Consider the following 9,995-nt stretch of genomic DNA (forward strand, 5'->3'; position numbering starts at 1 on the left):
ACAAGGAGCGAAAAATGCACCAGAAGGGTGGACTATCCCTCTGTCATTTGAAAGGAGGGAAAAGCAGACGTGTCCTTTAATGCTACGCAGCGGGCGAGGGCGATTCATCTATGCCTGTGTCTTGTTTCCTAATCAGCTCATGAAGTTGCAATGCACTGCGCTATTTGTGAATGGCGCTGACAACAGAGGCCACTTGGCTGATCGTCCTGCTCCATCTGCTGTGATCGACACCGCCAGATGGGTCTTCTCCACATGTCCGTGCTCCCTCTAGGTGACTGGGTCCACACCAAATTACTTGTCACTTTCATGTCAGAGCAAACACTGGTCCCCCGTTATATTTTTGAAGTATCCAATGATAGTAATACACATATAGGATAATATCTTGTTACACGTTCTGCACTGTGGATCATACACCATATGTGTGATTAGCCCATGTTTTCACAGCTTTTTAAATCACACTTAAGTCTCAGCACTAAGCAGGTATTACATAACAATTCTGAGTGTGATTTCTAACGTGTCCAGGAACAAAGAAACGCTGTACTATAATGGTCTCCCATTTTACTGGAGCTTAATGGAAACTTTTGAAGTTCTTCACAGTTCTATATGTAAATTGTACTTGTTAGAACTCAGAATAGTGATACAGTGATACAGAAATAAGTTGAGTCAACACTGTTTACATTATGTTGCACAGTAAATGATTAAGAGGTTGTAGAGGAGTGAGAGCAATGAAATTAAAACTAAGTTTGTGTATGATTGTTTAATAGAATAAACAGCTTGTAAAGGAACATTTTCTGCAGTGAATTATTGAAGCAGGGTGCCTTTTCCTACATGGGGTTTGTGTGGAAAAAAAAAAGAGATGGCTTTGAAATCCAGGGCTGTCCTTGATCTTCACTGCTACTTGAATATTTTAGAAAAGTGGAAAGGGGCAGTGAGACATTGGGTTTTGGCACTATCCTACATAGCTTTCATCAAAAGAAATGACTTTGCAGGCTGGGAGTAAAAAATATACAAAGTTAAAATTGTCAAGTCTGTTTTAGCCATGACTGTAATGGAACTCGACTGGGTAGAAAATATGAAAGTATAGTTAAAGAGGGGCAGTAAAATTTTGGTTTTGGGCTATATCCCACGTGGAACTGAAAGATAGTTTTGAATGCTGGGATCATAGTTCTGGGACTCTAAACTCAAAGAGTTTAGATTTATTTGTAAACCATTTCATAACACCAGATTAGGTGCAGACATTTTCAATTTATACTTTAACCTAACATAATAACTGATCAGCAAGTTCAGAGGTTCACGGTTTTTCTCTGAAGCAGAACTCTCATCAACTGTATGACCTGATTCTACCTTACAGATCAATAATGAACTCACCAGGCTGTTTGGATATTTTCATCTGATCTCTTCAGCATTTAACACTCTTGGTGAGAATGATTTGTTACTATGGGAGGCACACACACTAAATAAGTGCACCAAGACTTGTTTGTGATGATTGCATAACACTGAGACCACCTAAAGAAAAGATGTGGAGAGTTTAGGATCCAGCGTATCAGGAGCTTTCAAGTTGTTAGCCAGTTCTTCAGTACTTCTTCATGATGGTGGTAGTTGTAGTAACTACCAATCTAAACACACGATTAAATGGACATCCATCAATTTGACTCCAGGATCCAGAGTTTCATTTGAATGACTAATTTGATTTAGACTATTCTCCAGAAGACACAGCTGAATTGCTGAAGCACCTCACTATTGTGTGTAGGAACATGTGCCCTGTAACAATAAATAACACTGGTCTGTGGTGCATGGGAATTAAGTAACCTTACCACAAGGTGATTCTGACAGTGAAGAGGAATAAAAACAAACTTGTCTGAGTTTTTTTCAACCGCCCCTCTCTGATGGTGATAATATTAATTAAGAAAACACAGGTTTTTAGCTGAAGAAAAACACTGGTTGATCCCATAGCTTGCCTTTTTAAATATGACTTCCAAACATGAGTAACTGTTGGTTGTTATACGTCAACAACTTTCCCTTCTTTATTCATTTTGGGTCATTTCCTGCAGTTGGTGCAGATTCTGGTCTCTTTTAATGAACTGCAGCCCAGTTTGCCTGAAAGAGAGCCTACTTGGGCAGTCTCTGTGGGGCTGTTTGGTGTGCACCCAAATTTGAATTGCTTTGTTTAATCAAGTGGACCAAGCAAAAGTTGTTCAACAGTCTGAATAAACTGCTGCTTGGAATGATGCACCCTGAGGCAGATTCAAGCAATTCTGACAGCTGTATGTGCCTCAGTCCTCTTTAAATTACCTGCAAATGAATTTTTTGTGATAACCTGACAGATACCTGCAGAGTTAATGGGTAATTCACATCTTTGTTAATGAGTCTACCATATGTTAGAGGTAGGGTGATGATAAATACAAAACAGAGAGATGTCATCATCTTATGAACAACAGTTTTCTCAAAAAAAGCAGGCAGGAAGATAAGGCAGGGTTTTAAGTATTTAAACATGAAATCACCCGTGGAGTTAATTGGAATTATAGTCAAAAGTAATTATTGCTGATGCTTGTTGATAACTGATAGCTTAAATATTATTCAGCACATTCAGTGATGCATTTCTTTGATCTTCAGTTGAGTGGATAAGCTTAAAAAAATGTGGTCCCACCCAAAATGAGGTGATTTAAGGAAGTATCAGGAAAATTGATGATGCAAGTTGTCAGTGTCATTTTCACCAACTTTTCATGTTCACGTGTAAACTTGAGAACATCACAACATAAATATGAGATAGTGGAAGTGTAATGGTCCATTTATTTAGGTATATAGCATATAACCACCTTTTGTTTGGTGGATTTACTGTATCCCTTCCTAAACCACAGATATGTAGCATCTTGCAGAGCTAGACTGAAGCCATTAATGTTACAATCTAATCTGTGGTGTTTACTGCGTACACAACATATTTGTTCTGTGAGTTTAGTTGTTCAGACAGTGCCTCTCCCTAGGCCTTGTACCACCACATGTCACACTAAAATAGCACCAAGACTTCAGATATTTAGACCCAAAACAGAACTGCATTTTCCAAAATCAAAAGGTACAAGTACAACAATGACATACAATCCAAACCGTAGTTTATAATATTATGAGAACGGGATTAATAACAGATGTTGTTCATATTAAGCAGATGTTGAAGTTGAGGTTCAACCTGAGTTGCTGAAGAAGCCTCCCTCAAAATAAAGTTGCAACCACACAAATGTACTGTTCCAGTTTGGTATCACCACAGGCACTGAAAACAAATTTCAGTGTAAAAGCTCAGACAGAAAGTTAGCAACTTCCTAGTGAACAAGAGTATTTTGCAGCTAAAGAGGTGGATATTTCATTCTGGAGTTGGTGGAAACCACAGCAGAGTGAAAAGGATTGTGCATAATGGATTTATATTCACCAGGTGACCAGAAACATGACTCCAAATGAATGCCAATGTGGCTCCCAATCTGCTGGATAACACCAATGAAAGTCAAGAGCAGCAGGGAAGCATCACAAGAAGGAGAAAGTAGAGCATGGCCAGAGCCACAGTATACACCTACCAAGACAGCACTACACTAGTGCTAGACATTTACAGCGGTTTTATTTCCATTATAAAACTTTCAGCTGATGTTTTTGTCTCTGTAGATACAATTAAATCAAGTTAAGCTGATATTCAAACCGAAGCAAGACATGTCCACCATAAAACATCCAATTTGCTTGCATAATGAAATGAATGCTTAATTTTAAACCCACAGTTTCAGTGTGCTGCCCTCCATCTCTACAGGAAATAACATGCATTGTGTTTCTTTGATCTTGTTTCTCCAAAGGAGATATTTCAAATATCTGATAACAGCCTACAGTACAATGATGGGTCCTGAGAGGAAAGTAAGCAACAACTCCGATCATAATGAAGGGACCATTCCTTTTAATCAGTGTTCAGGATTTGCGTATATTAATACAGAGTTCAATAAAGCAGAAGAGGTTAATTTAGTCATCCATCCTTCTATGAACATTTACAACACATACTGTACCATGAGTACACTCCAGGCTTAAGCTCAATTTACAAATCAAAGCTGCATATGTTCGTCAACAAAGACACATTTCATTACTTTCATGGGAACCACAGCGTGTACACACACTGTATTAGAGATAAGTCTTTGTTTTAAATGACTCAAGACATGCATATTTCAACAGTGTGCAGATTTAAATGAGTCACTCTCCAAACACAATTGGCTAATTATGGAAATGAGCTTGTCTGATCCAAATTTAACTCATTCGGATTCATTTAATCAGATTTACATTGTTTTTGCCTTCACAGCAATGAGCTTTAGTTAAGCATTTATGTTTACCAACACGGGCAAATGTTGAATATTCCGCAAATAATCATTTACTGGCAGAGAATTGGTTTAATGTTAATCAAGACGTACAGTATATTTAGGACAGAAAACATCATGAAGATATTCTAGTGGACTTGAAGGAGACAAACAGTCACAAGTATTACACTCATTATGTTCATGAAAAACAAAAGCAAATCCACCCCTCTGCAACTGCCATCTATTCACTGAATGAGCCACTGTTCACAAATCATTCAGGGGCTTATCAAAGCACTCTTGACTCGCACAGCTAGATGCAACATCCCCAACAGCTTAAATTGACTAGACACCCCCAATGTCGGCCAGTTATTGGCTCAGGCCCCTCAGCAAGAGTCAAAAGGCAACGTGAATGAGTGTGCTGCAAGTCACGCTCAATGTCAACAAAGAGAAAGAATCAAAATCTGAAAAACTTTATTGATCCCTGCGGGAAAAATCGCTTTGATACAATGGCATGACATGCAGTTAGGAGAGAGAAAGCAAGTAAGTAAGTAAGTAAGAACTGCTATGAAACAGTAATAAGAATAAAGAGATAGTAAGTGAATAGAAAAGAAGTACAAAAAAATCCTTAATCTCAAACCTTTTAACTTATGTTTTAATTAATTTTGTTGTTACATTGTTCATTTTAATTTAGTATTTATGTTTGTTTTAACTGATGTTCTTTTAACTTGTATTTCTATTATTTTTTATCTGCTTGACGTCACTGCAAATGAGGGCTTTGGCCTCAATGATTTTCAAGTTTAAATAAGGACATTATAATAATAATAATAATAATGATAATATATTGCAAGGTACAGTCGCCACAGTCACACTCCAAACCACTCTCCACATAAAATTAGCATACAGCAGGTCCAACCAAGATGCATGTGCAACCAACATGAAATGTAGTCTGCCAGTATCCTCCTGGAGCCATGTCTATTCGAAACACATAACACCACAGTGGCAGAAGTGAAGGCATTGTTGCATTGTAACAGACAGTACAAGTGGATGTAGAAGTAGATTACACTGCCATGCTTTATCTACTAATAACTCAAAAGCATCTTATGTGAAATGCCAGACTGGGACAGAGTGTTCTGTTAAATTTCAAACCAAACCTCAAGCTGAGTAAATCCAAAACCAAGTCAGTGTGTTTCTTATGTATTTTCTTAGCATGCAAAAAAAATATATCAGACCCCTTGTGCACCTTGGGATGTGTGCTCTCCTCCTCCTGCTCTTTGCCTCAAGCTCATAGTCTCATACATTTACAGATGTGATTTAATATTGAACAGACTAAACTCTAATAAAACATTCACAAATACAAAGTTCATGTTCATGGCAAAAGGCATCAATGCATGTAATAAATATTAGACTTACACATAAGTCTTTTCCATCAGCTTAAAATCCAAATAACACCAAACAAGGTCAACAGTGGTCAAGTTCATTAATAAAGCTAATGAGTCCTGCAGCAGGACAGCAGCCATTCTGCAAAGGCAACAATCCATACAGTCAACAGGTAACTGAACAACCAATAAATGCTCAATTAGATCAATTTCAAATAATTCAAAGCCTCGGCGGGCTTGCATCTGGCAAAGGTGTCTGTGCAGACAGCAACAGTGTCCAAGCCAACAAGATAAATGCATGATATCAAAGCCATGGCATCCATCAGCACGAACACTGCAATACACACCAACAGCAGCATATCCAGCATCATAACAATCAGAAAACAAACAGGCAGAAATAAGGTGTATCTGACTCACGTTTCTGAAGTCCCCTCTCTTTCCTGAAGATGAAGAACACTCTTCATGTATCCAGACGTGTCCACGTCGTGAAAAAGGTCCCACTGCGCCTCCTGCCAGGGCCAACTTGCTTGTAGTTCTCTCTCCATCACTGCTCGCTGACCTCTGAGAGCGCGTTAGCCCTGATGATTAGCAACACTGGGAAACTCGCCAACTCTCCCATTTCAGAAGTCCATTTTCCGCTGGTCAAAGTTTGCCTAGCTTCACATTTCACGTCAGCGTTTATTTCCTTCATTAGCTTTCATACAGACTGTTTACCTCCGGTTGGTTCTTCATCTCTCCTGGTGAACTCACAAGTTTATCACAGCTGCTTTAATCAGGGAGAAGCACAGGTGCAGTTTCAGGTAACAATGGCTCTGTTCCATTTAGCTATTCCAGTAACTTATGCCCGTTAGCTAGCATGAACAAGCCCAAAGCCAAGGGAGTAGGCCAGCTAAATGGAATGATAGTTTTTTGCTGCGATGACAGATCAGAGTAGCCACTGTGGGAAAAGGCCCATACCTACAATACATTCACCACACTGAATGACTAACATTTACAGGCTAACTCATTTATAAAATCAGTTATGTTAAACTCAAATTATCACTGTTAATTTAATGACACTAACAGCTATGTTAGACAGTCAGGGAGGTTTTACTTGGTCCTGAGAGAAAATTGCCCCTGCATTTTACAAGGACTAAGAGAGGCCCTGTTTCAAATTATTACTGTTACCTCTTATTGGCTTTATTATTATTATTATTATTATTATTATTATTATTATTATTATCGGATAGTCAACCCCCTAATTAAAGCTATTAAAGATTTGGAAAGTGGCCAGGTTTCAGGGTAAATTATTAGCAAGTGTGTCAGCTGAAGGTGATTTAATGAAATACCAGAGCTGGGAGAGTAACCTTGCGTGTTACACCACATGTTTGTTGACAGAAACCCCATCACGCAAGTGTGTGATGTGGAGACGCTGTGGGCATGTTGTACTTAAAAAGGAATGGGTTCATAAGACACTTTGATGTCCTCTGGTTTGCCTCAAGTCCCAGAATTTTGAAGCAAGCACAGGAGAGCTTATGTGATGGCAATTTTTGTATTTTTAATTTCATCTAGGGGTTAAAATGATACATTATACACATAGCTTAACTGAGTTAAATGTTGTACCCAGTAGAGTTTGACACAACGCGATCCACCAAACGTTGTGAGCATCATTCTGTCACAATGACCCGAACTCAGCAGATCACCTCGCTGTTTACTCGAGAGTCACAACATGTGTTCTCTCACGAAGCTGCTGATGCACTTGAATAATACATAAGGTCACAAATCACTGAATCCATTTTTAATGCTCCAAAACCAAGATGGCACGAAAAATCAAAATTCATGATTGTGTATTTCAACACCTGGGCAGTTCTTTGAACTTCTGTCATGTTGAAATCAGACGCTATTAAGGGTCAAATTCAAATCCTGGCCCCAGCCTAGAGAATAAAAGTGCCTGAATTGGTTATTTGTGGTACTTTAATAGTTCAGTTTTATCAAAATCTGCACAGAAGGGAGCGTTTCTTGCAGTTTATTACTTTCTTAATTTGCATTTGCATGTAAAGCTGTTTATTTATAAGTGGAACCAGACATCCAGCCTTCATTACTTGCACTTGATTTTACACCTGGACAGGAAGTGTTTAAGCTGCACTCAGATTAAGTGTGCTGCAAAGGTCATTTTCAGCACTCTGCAAAATATCACCTCACACTGAAGCAACCGTGTGATAAAAGCTTTAAGAAGCTTCATGTTCCTGTCAGAAATGTCTATTTTGGGTACAGTGGTTACGTCAGTAGCTCTGTTGCATCTCTAAATCAGGGGAAGGGACCCAGGCAAGCTTGACATATGACAATAGCACTTATTCGTTCGGCTTCTTATTTTCCCTTTCAGTCTTTCACTTTCACTCTCTCCTCTGTCAATCCGGCAACAATTTCAACACTTTCCTCTGATAAATAGCTCAATCTGGAGTTGAATTAGAATAGGCAGAACACTTCCTTTATTCCCTTTTCCTTACACCGTTTGAAGGCCCTGATTAAGTTGAAGCTGTCCAGCTGGTTATCACAGTTTCCATGCATCCACACATATCCAGAGAACTTGTATCCTATCAGTTCTATTAAGTACCCTTTGGAGTCTCAGAGAGGTCTGCTCGCCAGTTTCAGAGCCTGTCAGTCATTTTAGTTTGTCTGGCTTTCTGTCACTAAATCGCTTTGATTTTTCTGTCTCCATCTCTTTGAGTTTTTCTGTCACTATGTCTGTCTGCCAATCTGTTAGTCAGTCAATAAGCCTGTCTAGCTTAGTTTTTTGGTCACTCTTCCTGTATGTAGCTGTGTACATATATGTGTGAGACAAAAGTCATGAAAACAATCATAATATGTAACTTTGCACGCACACAAATATCTATTAAGGAAGCAGATGTGACTTTCCTAAGTCACACGTGCAACAATCATCAGTGATGCCCTCCAGGAATGTCTGCTCTCCCCACTGCTCTTTGCCTCACGCACAAACACTTGCACTTCTATTTGTAGTTCAGGACACTCTTTCTGTGTCCCAGTTCAGGAGCTGGATCCTCCAAGGTCTTCATTTCTAGACCAGATACATCATAACCCATCAGGAAGTATGTCCCAATTCATACGCTCAAAAAAATGCAGCCTACTCTTTTTTCAAAATTTAAAGGACACATGCAGAGGACTTGTGAATCCTTAGCAGCCCCATAATCCATTGAGCTCTGGTCAGTTAATTAACGAAGCAGCCCAGGCAGTCCTCCCTCTCTTGTAAATTTAGGAAATATCACATGAACGTGTTAAATTTACCAGGTATTTGCACTCAGGGGGTCACTGATCACTGGTTTTTATATTGCTCAAACCAGACCAATGAAAAAGCCTCTACAAGGGGTAAATAATGGAAGCTATGTGTTGTTAAGAAGAGGACATTATAGGAAAATGGAAGTTATAGGTGCATTTAACAGTCCATCATGTGTTTGAAAGAAATGTCATGATGACATTATGCGTTGATGAGGGCTGCTGGAATGCATCATTAGTTTTCATCTGTCAGACTAGACAGTGCCATTTTCAAAGGATACATCAGGGTCAGCCTGTCCTTCAGGACTTCTGGAGGACCCTCCTCTTTTGGCTGTATACTTCAGAAGATCCAGCCCCCGATGTGGGACAGCTTGTGTATACAAATGGGAAATTGGATGGCTGATTGTTGCTAGTGTATAGAAGCCTTTGGCCCCTGGCAGCAGCTGGGAACATTTGATTTCATTTAATAAATGGTATGAGTGGCAGTAACATAAATCAGAAGATGTAAAATGTATGAGGTACTGTATGACATCTAGCTAATATGACCACAATTAGCCGGAAAATAATTAGCCAAGTAAAGTAATGTAATGTATCTGAGTTAACATTTTTATCTTAAGGCATTCTCATTTAACAAAAGACCACAGCAAGGTCCTGTTATTTATTTAATTGAAATATTGGTAATTTTCCATTTCAGCCACATTCCCTTGTTTTTGCCATCAGAATGATGAGTGAGTGAGTTTAGGATTTTGAACATGAACAGAAACAGGGCTTGCCGCTCAGGCCTCCAAACTTTCAGGCATCATTCCAGATCGTCACACGTAACACGTCATCGTCATAAATCAACATTAAATACCATCTCCAGTGCACTCCCATGACTATTTTGTCAGGGTCATTTGTGATCATGTAATTACACAGTGTCTTGTGCATCAACATTTAAGAATGATTTACAGTACAGGGTTCATCTGGCCACATTAATCATTCTTATGTTAATAGGTTCCACTGTTGCTTGTCTCTTCCAGGGCCCAAGATGAACAGA

The 9,995-nt window shown here is 39.0% G+C and overlaps 1 long non-coding RNA gene across 1 annotated transcript; it reads right to left on the reverse strand.

The window, feature by feature from the left end:
• Nucleotides 1–1,959: 1,959 nt before the first annotated feature.
• Nucleotides 1,960–6,549, reverse strand: LOC139609907 (uncharacterized). Its single transcript, XR_011685402.1, has 2 exons — nt 6,404–6,549; nt 1,960–6,267 (listed from the first exon to the last, which is right to left on the reverse strand). It is a non-coding gene; the product is annotated as an uncharacterized lncRNA (long non-coding RNA).
• Between the last annotated feature and the right edge of the window lie 3,446 nt (nt 6,550–9,995).

The sequence above is a fragment of the Trachinotus anak genome, unplaced genomic scaffold (assembly GCF_046630095.1).
Source record: "Trachinotus anak isolate AG129_WGS33_773 ecotype Australia unplaced genomic scaffold, CSIRO_AGI_Tana_v1 ptg000026l, whole genome shotgun sequence".
Taxonomy (NCBI): Eukaryota; Metazoa; Chordata; class Actinopteri; order Carangiformes; family Carangidae; genus Trachinotus; species Trachinotus anak.